Raw genomic sequence first — 13,051 nt, 5'->3', positions numbered from 1 at the left:
GAGAACTGCTCCGTCTGATAACTATCATAGGAAAAACACTAGCAGAAGTCAAGTAGACGAAAGAATGTGGTGGCTACCCTGGCCGCTTCAATGAGGGAACAGGGCCGTCTTTTCTGAGATGGCAAGTTAGCAGCTAGATAAATATCAGACTCCCTCTCCATTGTTTCTCTGATTGCAATGAAAGTAATGTGTTCCTCTTTACCCTCCAGTGAGGTCTGGACACAGGGAGAGTACATTTCTGCCCCAGCATAGAAGGCCTGGAGTTAAGCAGGCAGATGTGCAATTGCATAGACATAGACTGTGAATAGGGAAAAGACCTTTGCAATGGCCCTTCCCTGCTTTTATTTCCTCTCTCTTCATGTTGATTCTGAGAGTTTTCCTTTTGTGTACTCCTAGCCCACCGAGTTTAAAACACAGTGCCGCACATCTGTAAGGAAGCCAGACTGTAACCCAGCAACACCATTGCAGCATCATGTTGGCAGTCCCCCGGGAGCATTGTCAGCACATTTGGGGAAAGAGTCCAGGCCAAGTAATTTCATTTATAGAAAGGAATATTTTTGTAGGCAATTATGATGTCGATAAAAAATGCTGACAAGTTTGACCTCATTTTTTTTTTGTTTCTTTTTGACAACCTTTAATAAAACAGTTGATAACTTTTCTTATATTGATTTCTTCTCTAAGTTTTGTTTTATAAAACTAAGAAGTCGTTGCACCATCAAGGATAACTACCTTAGGAAAAGAATTCATTGCACAGTCAAGAATAACTACCACAGGGAAAATACTAAGAAAAGTGGAGGAGGCAAAGGAGGAGTGTGGTGGACAATCTCACTGTCAACTGCATGGGATTCAGAATCAATCGACAGAATCCGATTGGGAGTGTCTATGTGGATTTATCCAGGCAGTTTTCTTTTATTAATTGAAGTTCATTTTGTGTATGTGTTTGTGTGTGTGCACAAGTGTTCTGTGGCATGCTTGGGGAGCTCAGAGGACAACCTGCAGGAGTCTTCTCTCCTACCATCATGTGAGTCCTGGGCATTGAATTCAGATCATGAAGATCAGAGTGTGCATTTACAGGGAGGGAATGAAGTCCCAGTTAATGTATGTGGTTGACATGAGCATGGCCTTGTCAAGGGCCACAGTGGCTCAGACTCACGGGAATGGCACAGCCTCCTTCCCCTGGTCCAGGATGGATGCTGACAGTGTGAACAGAAAGCATCAGTCATAGCTTCCTTCTCCCTGAGCCCTAGACTGTTCTCCTCCAGAGAGCCCTTACGGAGACCTTATCCAACTGTCATAACAGACGCTGAGTTTTTCATGGTGCCAACACACAGCCCACTGGATCCCATCTTTTCTGTTTGTGTCATTTGTTCACTTTCACTCAGCCCAGTCATGTCAACCCCACGCTGTGTAGGTTGTTGACAGTACCTTTCCCTGCTGAGCTACCTCACCAGCCTCAGAAGGGTGTAATGGAGCAGTGCACCCCACCTGCAGTGTGAGCAGCGCCATCCAATGGGCCAGGGTCCCCTACTTAAAAAGAAGAAAGCAGGCTGGGCCCCGGCATTCCTCTCTCTCACACACACTCTCTCTCTGTCTCTGTCTCTGTCTCTCTCTCTGTGTCTCCTAACTGCAGGTACTAATGTGACCAGCTGCCCCACAGTCCCGCTGCCACGCCTTTCCCGCCATGATGACCTGCACCCTCAAACTGTGAGCCAAGGTAAACCTTTCCTTCCTGAAGTTTTCATCGGGTATTTTGTCGCAACAATGAGACCTGTGTACATAACACATGGAGTGAGCACACTTCGTGGCTCTTTAGGAGTGTGGCAAAGCTGAAAGGATACATAATTTTAAATAGAAGACAATTTATGAAGGAAGGCATGCAGCAGGTAAAATGTGGACCAAGGCGGGCTAGAGATGTGTCCAGGTACACAAGAGGCTCTGCCTGCAGACCAGGGCTGTCCTCTGCCAGGCACAGCTCTGGGTGGTGTCCCATCTGACAATGGGGCTGTGAGCAGAAGCACTGCCCAGAGTGTACACACCTGTGTCCACGCAAAGCCTGCCTGCATCCCACTTGGTGCCTCCACTCCATCCTGCAAACAAGCACCATGGGGAGGGCTCTTCCAGCAACTGCCTGGGGCTGTAAAAGGCTGCTGGTCCATGCTAAAGCCTTGGCTTTTTTCTAACAGCTCATTATTTCTCCCTCTGCTGAAAGCAAAAACAAAAACAGAAACTGTGTTATGTTTGCAGTTTCTGATAAGTTCCCAGTGAGTTCACTGTGGTCACACCTCTCAGAATGTCTCCATTTGATGACATGTAGTGGCATGGCTGTGCTCACGTTCATATTCCAGTATATTTTTTGTGAAGGAATGTGCCTGGGGAGTGACTCAGCCAAACTATCAGTGGACAACAGTGACTTCAGACATCTTCATCCTGACTTCCCCAGAGGTCTGTAGCTGCTTCTGGGCCAAGATCATGGCCACTCTATAGCTTTACCAGTCCTGGATAGTTGTGTTGTTTTGCTCTCTGCCTACTCACCCTGTTCTACTTTGCTGAAGTTAATCTCCTTCTGAAACACAAGTCTTACCATTTACCCATCTGCTTTGGAACTTGCTTTTCCCAGCACTGGAGACTATCTTATGCCTTCCAGGCAGTACTGTACAGCTGGGCCAAATCCTCAGTCCCTGCTTTAGAATTTCCAATAACTCCTGAAAACTTATGGCATCAGACATCTACTTCCTGATCCAATTTACCAATTCAATCTCATTTCCCATGCTGCCGGTTGAATGTGGACACATGCACTCAGCAGTCACTAAGCTGGGAGATGGTGGGTTGAGAAGGCAGGACAGAGTTGCTAGAATGGCCTGACCTCTGCAGTACTGGAGGATACCAGCTATGACAGTGGTGTGTGGGTTGGGGCATTTGAGATTGGAGTCAAGGGATGAAATACGGCTTCTTCCATTCTCCATGTTTGGTGTAAGATATGAAAAGGAGGAAGAAACAGACAATGTAGCAATGGTCAACCTAATTTAATGCACAGAAGGGCCATGGGGTGCCATTTCTAAGTGTTGTAGTAGCCTCAAGGCTCTGCTAAGTCAGGAAGTCCTAGGAGGTACTCTGTGTGTGTGTGTACATGTCTGTGTATATATGTGTTTGGATAGTAGAGTCAAGCAAATAATTTTTCTCAGTTTTGAAGGTAGATTGGGTATGAAAAACCACATTAATAATAAAAATGCTCCGTGAAAGTAAGTAGATCATTTATACCCCAAACTAAATGAATTATAGAAATGGTATACAATATTAAATGAATACATACATTAGTCTTAAGGTTTAGCAACAAAGTTAGAACTGTAATCATAAAACTCATGACACTGAAACCCATACAAATAAAACAGTGCAAAGTAGTCATAAGGCAAACCACACCTTCAGAGGGTAACACACCCTCCCTTCATCTCCAGATAGTCTAAAAGTGAGCACTGCACTGGCTAGTAGCAGGGTTATACACATATAATTGATAAGTGGATGCTGTACTTGTTAGTAGCATAGGGCTATGCTGATGTAATTGGTTAATGGATACTGCACTGGTTAGCACAGGGCTATGCTGATGTAATTGGTTAGTGGTCACTATACTAGTTAGTAGTGCAGGGTTATGCTGATGTAATTGGTTAGTGGTCACTATACTAGTTAGTAGTGCAGGGTTATTTTGATATAATTGGTTAGTGGACACTGCACTGGTTAGTAGCTCAGGCTATGCTGATGTCATTTGTTAGTGGATGCTGCACTGGCTAGTAGAACAGGATTATGCTGATGGAACTGGCTAACAGATTCTCACATCATATAAAATATATCAGTCATTTTGCCTTCCTGCCTTCAGCTCTGGACTTTGATGGATTTGTGGCACCGCGGTTCCCACAGCCCATTAGCTCACTCACAGCATGTGCTGTCTGCTCTGTGGTTGCTGTGGTCTCTTCTTAGGGCTCAACTTGCTTTCAATTGTCTGTCATTCAAGACCCCAAGCTCTGTGGTTGATGATAGTAAACAGGCAGTTACAAGTTCATCCAAATGTGCAAATCTCTAGGAAAAGAGTTTATTTCTGGGAAGTAGTGCCCATTGTTGATTCAGGACAACATGTAAGTGATTAAGGAGGGAATTAACACTAAGCAATGTTTATCTCCAAAACTGCCTTAGTGGTCACGCATGAGATTGGAATGATAATTCTGCTTTAGGTGTTAAAGAGGGAAGGCATTCATCACAAACATACATTGTCTACACTCCCTGGAAGGTCTAACTGAAATTAAGTGAGAAAGACAGACAGACAGAAGACCTAGGTATGAGAGGACAACTTCTCATGTAGAGGTGGCCTTGGTTGATGATGGGCTAACAACTGAACGTCTAACTGCACGTAATGTCAGTAAGACAGTTAGTGTGAAATGGACAGCTAAGGAGCAGTGGCTGTCTTAAAGGGCACAGGGAAGTAGCCCACAATGCCCTCAGCATAGTGTGTGGCTCTTGCCTTGATCTCCCAGAATATTTCCGTCAGGGAAAACCCACTGTTCTGTGTCCATAAGGATCTTTTTTGTAAGCCTGGAACCATTCAGAAACTGGAATGCATAGAGAAACAGAAACAAACAAACGTGTAAACTAAGCCATGAGTGGCAGGGGATGAAAGGTGGGCTGGGATTTCTGTCTTGAAGAAGGAGCAGAGTTCTCAGAGGTCTCTGTCCAACTAATAAATCATTCAAGTCAGGACAGAGCGATAAATCCATCTTCCTCGCTGTCCTCAGCTTCACATTGTGAACATAGGCTCAATGACCAGACTGCAAGGGCAACATCAAATACCATTCCCCATAAGCGCATTGACACTGGGAGAGTTCCCCAGCACGGCAGTGCAGCTGCTTATTCCAGAGAGTGGTTCCATCATCTTTCAGGGCGATGAAAAGTAAGAGTCCTCCTGGTGACTTCAGGTCTTGATTGAATAAACACATTAAAGATAGATCTAAAGTGAAAAGCACTGGCGTACTTTGGTGTCTAAACCTCCTCTTAGAGTATTTTGACCAAGAGTGAGGCTAGCTTGCATTGTTCACGTCTCTCCCTGTTCCTCCTTGTTCTGTAGCTTGTGGTTTCTGACCTCCTATCTGCAATCTGTCTGTTGTATGAGCTTGAATCTGTGCCCACCTTAACGTGCTCTTGTCTCATCTGTCCCCAAAGAAGGGTGTTGCTCTCTGTTCATTGACCAGAACAGAGAGCATCACATGGGGGAGGGAATGAGGGATACTTTACATAAATCTTTGACAGAGTTTTACAAGGGATTGGATTTTACTGACTCTAACTGACCCCAGCTGACTGAGATAGCTAACAGCAATGCAAACACCTCTGCCAACAGAGCACATCCTAGGTATTTGTTTTGTAATGTCGCCCTTGGTTTGTTCACTGTTTTCAGCAAACTGCAACCATGGCATGCATGCAAACGTGTGTGTATTGCTTTGTGGGAAGAGTACATAATTTAAGAGTATAGTTATGTATTATCTTAGGTTTTAAAAGCTGATAACAAGTTGAATCCAAGCAAGAAATGTTGGTTGCCCCATTCTTCTTTTTCATTGGTTCATTTTGTTTCCTTTTGGAGATTACAATGTGATCACAACATTTTCCCTTTCATTCCCCTTTCTCTAACTGTTCCATACGGTCCTCTTTGCTGCATTTGAAGTTAGTGGCCATCTTTTTCATTAACAACCCCCCCCCCCGCACCCCGCATCGCAAGTACAGTCATGGAGTCCAGTCCCAGTGGATACATCTACAAAACATTCCCACACCTATGGCTCAAGAACACTGTCGTAAGAGAGGGAGGAAGGAGTAGAAGAGTCAGCCAATCAGAGAGTTTATTGTGAAATTGAGTCTCACCAAAGCCTGCTCCCACAAGCTCTCCCATTGTTTTATCAAGCAGGTTTAGACAAACAAGCCTAGCACGCAGCTTAAGTGACTTCAAAGGTGACTTGCTAATTCAGCTGTGGGGTCCAGGTAAAGTCCAAGTCTTTTAGAAGATAAGGGAGATTTTCACAGTAATGCATGGCCACACAGGGCTTTAATTTTGCTTATATTGCTAACTGCAGAAATAACTGGAGTGTCAGCTTGTATTGGCTACCAAGGCCATCCTGGAAACTAATGCTGTCTCAGCTGGGTGTGGGGTACTAGGGAAGCTGAAGCAGGTAGACTCCATAAAGTCCAGGCCAGGCTGGTCTGCAGGACCATTCCCTGTAGTTAATGTCCAGAGATCTACAAGACTGACCCCAACTAACAATTTGAGCAACAGTGGAAAGGCTACCTTAAATGCCCTTCCCTGATAATGAGATTGATGACTAACTTATCCACCATCATAGAGCTCTCATCAAGTAGCTGATGAAAACAGAAACAAACACCCACAGCTAAACACTGAGCCAAACTGGAATCCAGATGCAGAGAGGGAGGACAAGACCAGGTTACAGAAACCCACAGAGACAACTGACCTGAACAAGGAGGAGCTAACGGGCCCCCAGACTGGTAGCTGGGAATCCAGCATGGGACTGACTCAGAACCCCTGAACATGGGTCTCAGTTAGAAGGCCTGGACAGTCTAAGGGACTTCTGACAGTGAACCAGGATGTATCCCTGGTGCACAAAAGGGATTTTGGAGCACATTCCTCATGGAGGGATACTCCCTTAACTTAGAGGCAGGAGGGAGGGCCTAGTCCCTACTTCAAATGACTTGACAGCCTTTGTTGATCCGTCCTGGAAGGCATCATCCTCCCAGGAATTGGGGGGGATGGGATGGGAAGGGGAGTTGGGGGGCCATGGGAGGGAGGGAAGAAGGGAGAAGGAACAGGGATCTATTTGTAAAATAAGAAAAGATAAATAAAAAAATTAAAAAAGAAAGTTAAGCTAAAATATTAAAAAAAATTTTTTAACAAAGTCTATCTCAAGGTGAAGATCTACTTAGGGGTATCTTCCTCTAGACTTGTCACTCTGGAATGTTCTACCTTTTGGAATTTCCCACTTTGTTTTAAAGTTTTAGAAAGGCAAAACCAAGTATAAGAGAAATCCGACTTTCTCTATAAATCTTTATTTGCTTTCCTTTCCATTCAACTCCTGGGGTGCCTTACATGAGACTTTCCATCACAAAGAGTTGACAGGTGGGGTAGAGTTCAAAAGTGAATCAAGGACTAATGTGAGGGATTCAAGGTCCACTGGGTTTGCATCACTTGAGAAGCATCCAGCTTCCCTACCATCAGTGTCCCTGGAGCTAGAGGGATGCTAATACCCTCAGGCATGGGTTATAAGAGGAAACTACACAAAGGGAGCACTGCATGGACACTTGGGTTTCATTGGAGTGTTCTCACTTCTTCATACTGAAAGTTTATCAGGAACACGGAAAGACAGCATCTCGTTATCCGTCGTCCCCCAACACCTGTTGAGCATATTCTCCTGTGAAGCTAGCTAAACACATCCTCCTTGCTTGCATGGTAAGGAGCAACATGCCCATTTCCATCAGAAGAAGAGGGACAGAGTGAGGTTTTTGTTCGTTTGTTTGTTTTTTAAGAATGAGTATACTGGGATGGGGATATGGCTCAGCATATAAAGGGCTTGTTGAACAGGTGGTAGGACCTGAGTTCAAATCATAAAGCTGAGAGTGGTAGTGAATGCCTATAATCACAGGGATACTGATATGAGATGGGAGTCTAAGACAAGAGGATCACCAGAAAACTCTTGGGTATGACAGCCCCAGGTATACAGCAACAACCAACAAAGGGATCTGATCTTAAACAAGGTGGAAGACAAGCATCAATGCCTGAGCTTGCCCTCTGCCCTCCACATTCACTTTGTAGCATGTATGTGTCCACACTCATACCAACTAATGCATATACCTCATACATGATCACATCATATACACGAGAGAGAGAGAGACTGAAAGAGAGAGATTGAAAGAGAGACAGGAGAAAGAGATTAGAATGTCATGACTCTTTTGTAGAGACCGGAGTTGTCTCTCAGAGCAGGTGATGTGAGCAGCCCACCCTGAGTACTGAGAAAAGGATAATTGTCTAAATATCTGGAAGAATCCACTTGAGCCACAGGGACAGTGAGTGCAGGTCCTCAAGCAGAAAGGACAAGGCATTTGTGTTTGGGCACAGGGTCACTCCATGAAAAATTCAAATCTTCAGAAATTCCATTCATCTTGCAAAACAAAGTGAGGAGGAAGTTTCTTTTAAGGATGGATTCTCTCCAGGCCAAACCAAACGCTGACCTGTTGGCTAATCCACCAAGACTCGGCTGACTTTGCTTGTCACCATGTGGTAATATTGTTATTGGAACTGTCAGTAGTCATTCTCCAACATCCACTTTCTGTAACCAGCTGTGGTTAGGATAGCTTGTCACCTTAGTTTCCCGTGACTGGTGGTTTACCAAATGTTACAGCATTAAAGAACAATTACCATGAAAACAGACACACAATCGATAAAGAACTCCGCAATGGTGAGCTGACCAAAGCAAGCACAGCTCCCAGAATGCTTGTGGGAGCCAAGCAAGTTCCCAGGCTCCTCTCTTACAGTAAGTTCTTGCACATGGTATGTGCAATTCTTGGCACAAGCCTGCAATTTCCCATTTCACCCTGAATTATACCCTAGCAAGAGGAATTTAGTAACAGTACTATTCATCTGTTCATTTTACGATTCAGGCACTAGGGTAACCAGATTTTGCTTTTGCTTCATGCCCCACAGTTTTTTTTGAAATGTTTGGATTCTTTCTTGACATGTCATGCCCCTGAAAAGAAATCCTGAGAGTTTGGATGTAGTATTACTTTGGAGTGGGAACTTGTAATTACTCTCAAACCCAGTTAACGGTTGATGGTCATCCTTATGTTCCCTAAGGTTGTGTCCTTAACATAACCGGCCATGTTTGCTCTGTTACTCAGTAGTGCCCACACACTGTCTGCAGCAGAAGCTGGTGACAATTTACCCGAAATTGAGGCTCAGTTAACACTGACTCAAGTCCCAAACCTCCCTCTCACCAGCACGAGTGCTGGCTGCAGCTGGCCATTACTTCCATGAAGATGCCTCAATGGAAATTAGGAATGAGTAGTACAGACAAGAGTTTCAAATTCTGCCATTCCTAAAATGTGAGATCCTCATCTCGTGGGAGCTGTGATTTCGGAGCTCTAGCAAGCATTCTCCCGTCCTCCCCCTGATAATCCCCCGTGCACAAGCTCCTCACAGTTGCCTTCCTTTTTACACCGTTTACTCCCAGCTCAGATTTTCAAAATCCTGACCTCTCATTCCCACCATGGCTAATGTGCTCTGAGACAGCAAACACATGGCTGGTTGTAGACTCCTCTGTCCTTTCTTGTCAGCAGGGTTTGATGTCTGTTGTAGTTAGCATTGTTTCCCCTATTGGTTTGCACAGAGTATCCCATGGCTAATGTTGCCTTTTATGACCTTTATGCAGACTCCATCTTTATGTCAGTTTCAAAGCCACATGGACAAAGAATGTCTACATGGCAAAGCAAACAAGCAGGTAGAACAAAATAATGGATAATGAAACCACCTGGGATGTGACAGCTGTCTTACAGACAAATTCACTGCACTGAACAGTTAAGACAAGGAGATAGTTGCAATACCAGCATGGGCATTTTCTAAATTGCTGGCCCTTTAAACAGACATGATCCAAATCTGAGTTTGGATTCAGGTGGATTATTCAGGTCAGCCTTTGTTTTGTGTCATTTTCCTGGGAAAAGTTTTGTTGTAATGAATGGTAGAGCCTTGCTCTGTCAAATAGATGCAAATCACCCATTTATTCATCCATTTTGTTCACTCATTCATAGAGTGTGCACTGTGCACCTGCTCTGTCCCAGGCATTGGTCCAGGTTCTAGGGATATGGCAGCAGACAAATCATCCACAGCCTCCACAGCCTCACTACAAGAAGGAGAGGAATCCAGGAAACAAATAAGTGTAAAACCCAGAAGTAAAAAGTGGCTGGGGGCTGCCTGTGATGGCCAGAGCTTGGAAGTCCCCTCAGAGGGTCATATATGGAGACTGAGAACTGAGCAATGAGAAAGAGTCAGTAGCAGAAGCACAGGGCAGAAGGCTGCCCTGAATTGCTTAGTCATGGACTCTACTCTACATTTTGAAATGCATTCAGAAAAACAAAGAGATGTGTATTTGGCAGGCTAAAAGATGGAGGATTGGCTCAAAGCATGATAAGACAAGAAAACGAGATGTGAGGGCAGAGTCAGAATGAGATTTAGAATACTTTTCTTCTCTGTGTTTGAAATTTTCTATGAGTCACTGTCTGGAATTGTCTGCATAGGCCAGGACCTCATACTTGCTAAGATGAACAGTGTTAAAATAATTTGAGTTGACGTATTATAAAGGAAAGGATATTTAAAACAGATTTGCTAAAATATTTTATTGTAATGCCTTAGATCAATGGTTGGCAAGCCTTTTCTATAAATCTAAAATAAACACTCAATGTTTTGTGGGAGATGTAACTTCTGCTTCATCTATCCACATCTCCAATACAACATAAAGTCAGTCATGGGTGACATATAAAGTGGCCGTGCTAGTTTCCCAAGACAACAGACAGCAGATGGGTGGCCTGTGGACTATGCATACTTTGCTTCTTTCAGTATTATACAAAAGAAAAGCTAATTCTTTCACAGGTATCAGAAATATTTAAAGTGACTATAAACCATTAATTTCTAACTATAGTTTGTGGGGAGAGTAGGTGAAGTCCCAGTGAACGTGTATTTGACATGAGTACGGCCACACAAAGATCCCCAGGGTCTCAGATCCATGGGGCTAGCAAAGACATCCCTAGGGCCAGCTCATTGGAATTGCAAAACCTTCCTCTGGTCCTAGAATGGATGCTTGCAAATAGTTTACCTTTAGCTAAAACCAGTGTGTGCAGATACTATTAATGACAGCTTTCTCCTCTTGAATGATAGCTACCTAACAATGCTCCCTACAGAGACCACCTACCTAGACAAGTTAACCTGCCTCTTCCTCTTAGTACTGTATATGATGCAGGATGGGATTTCCAGGCTATTGTTGGTATGTGTCCATTATAGTACACAACCCATCTGAGCCCAGATTTTCTGTATGAGTGTCTGTGATTTCTTCATTCTCCCATTGCCCTAGTCAAGTCTAAAACTGGGCATCTTGTTAACATATTTAACGCAAGAAACTTCAATCTACAAGTGATGTAATAACTTAAGAAAGTTTAGTTTGGTGAAGACTTCAGCTATTTTATGAATGATAATTATTATAATAATTGTTAGAAAGTTTTTTATTTTGTTTGCTTTGTTTACAGTTTAACCATATTTATAATTAAGAAGTGAAGACTTACAAGAGAATACATTTTAATGTTTTCATCCTTCATTATTTTACTACTGATTGATGCTCCAATTATCTATACCTCTCCTACAGACAGCATATCAGAAAATTCACCCTGACATAAACTACAGTAAAATATTGGATTTATTTAAAGCAAGTTACTGAGCTCTCAGAAGGACTGGCATAGGCATGGTCAGCCATTGGGTTGGGGTTTGTGAGAAGGGTCATTCTCACTGGTTTTGGAAAACAGATTTTGAGTGGGACTGGCCAAGGGGGAAAAAGAGGTATGGTTGGGAATTGGTGAATCTATGATGGTATGAGGCGTGATGACACAAGTGAAACCCGTGACTTGACAAAATGCCATAATGAAGCAAAGATGCTTCTCAACCTTTGACTTGAGCCAGCAGGTAAGTGTTGCCCTTTTCAACAAGGTAAGAAGCCTCAAAGAGGAACATCTGGGGTGATGTCTGACTGTTGGACAACACTGATAGCATGAAGGCAGCCTGGGTGGTCCTGCAGGCAGATGCAGTGAGGGCAGCTGTGTTCCATGTTGCAGTTGAGGTTTCCATCCTTTGCTGCTTCTACCAGCCACTGGCAGTCAGATTTCCCTGTGCCTGCTTTTTGTAGCCAGATATATCACACACTTGTCTTGATTGAGCAACAAAAGCAACTTAAAGAAAGAGCTAAGAAGATGAAGGATTAATTTGGTTCGGAGGTCATAGCAACAGGGTTGTGAGGAAGCTAGTTACATTGTGTTTGTGGACAGGAAACAGAATGATGATGGCCAACATCCAGGCTGCTTTTTCCTTTCTGTGCCAGAGAGACAAAGTGCGTGGAATGGTACAGCCAAGATTTAACATAGGTTTTCCTGCCTCCATTAATCTAACCTAAGTAATCTGTAGCAGCATCTTGCTTTGCGATTGAACTTGTAGCATTCCTTCTGATGCGCTCTATGATCCATGTGAGAGTGCATCCCTGTCACTTTAAAGCAATCAAGTCCACACCTGAAACCATGTCCAAAGGGTGTGGCCACTGCTGTAAGTTTACTGGCAAGGCAAGATGCCACTACAGTTAAAAAAATCCCTCACAGAATCCACAGACAGAGACTTGTCTCTTTAGTGGTTCTCAATCTTGTCCGGCTCACAGGACTAGCCACCACACCACAGGAAGGAGAGCACAAAGGGCAAGATCAATGGTGCTTGCTTTACACCATCAGCTACACAAAAGCTACATGCTCATGAGGAGGTGAGGTACCAATTGGGGGTCCCCCTTTGGATATATGAGGGACAATCAATAACCTGTATCTCTCTACATCCCAATGCCAATATTAAGCAGGCAGCCAAGCTTGCAGCCTAGGGACAGTTTGGTTGGAAGTATACTCCAGATGACTTAATGGTATTATAGGCAAACAAAATTAGCCAGATTACTGATGATTTAGGGTATATCTTCCACATTTATTTTTTGCAAAAACCAGTGCAGGTGACGTCCACTTAAAGGCCCACTAGCCTATGGTCTTGGGTCTGCTAGTATTTGGAGATGTGCACTTGGGTTAAGACAAGCTATGATTGTTCAGGAGCCTACAGAACAACACAGGTACACTGACAATCTGGAAATCAGAGCAGAAGAGCGACATCAGGGGTTGTATAGAGTCATGTGCAGAAATAATTTGGTCATAGTAGGCAGTTTTCAGGAAATTATAATGA

Source organism: Phodopus roborovskii, unplaced genomic scaffold, assembly GCF_943737965.1.
Source record: "Phodopus roborovskii unplaced genomic scaffold, PHOROB, whole genome shotgun sequence".
NCBI classification, from domain to species: Eukaryota; Metazoa; Chordata; class Mammalia; order Rodentia; family Cricetidae; genus Phodopus; species Phodopus roborovskii.
Note: the sequence above shows the minus strand (reverse complement) of the source record.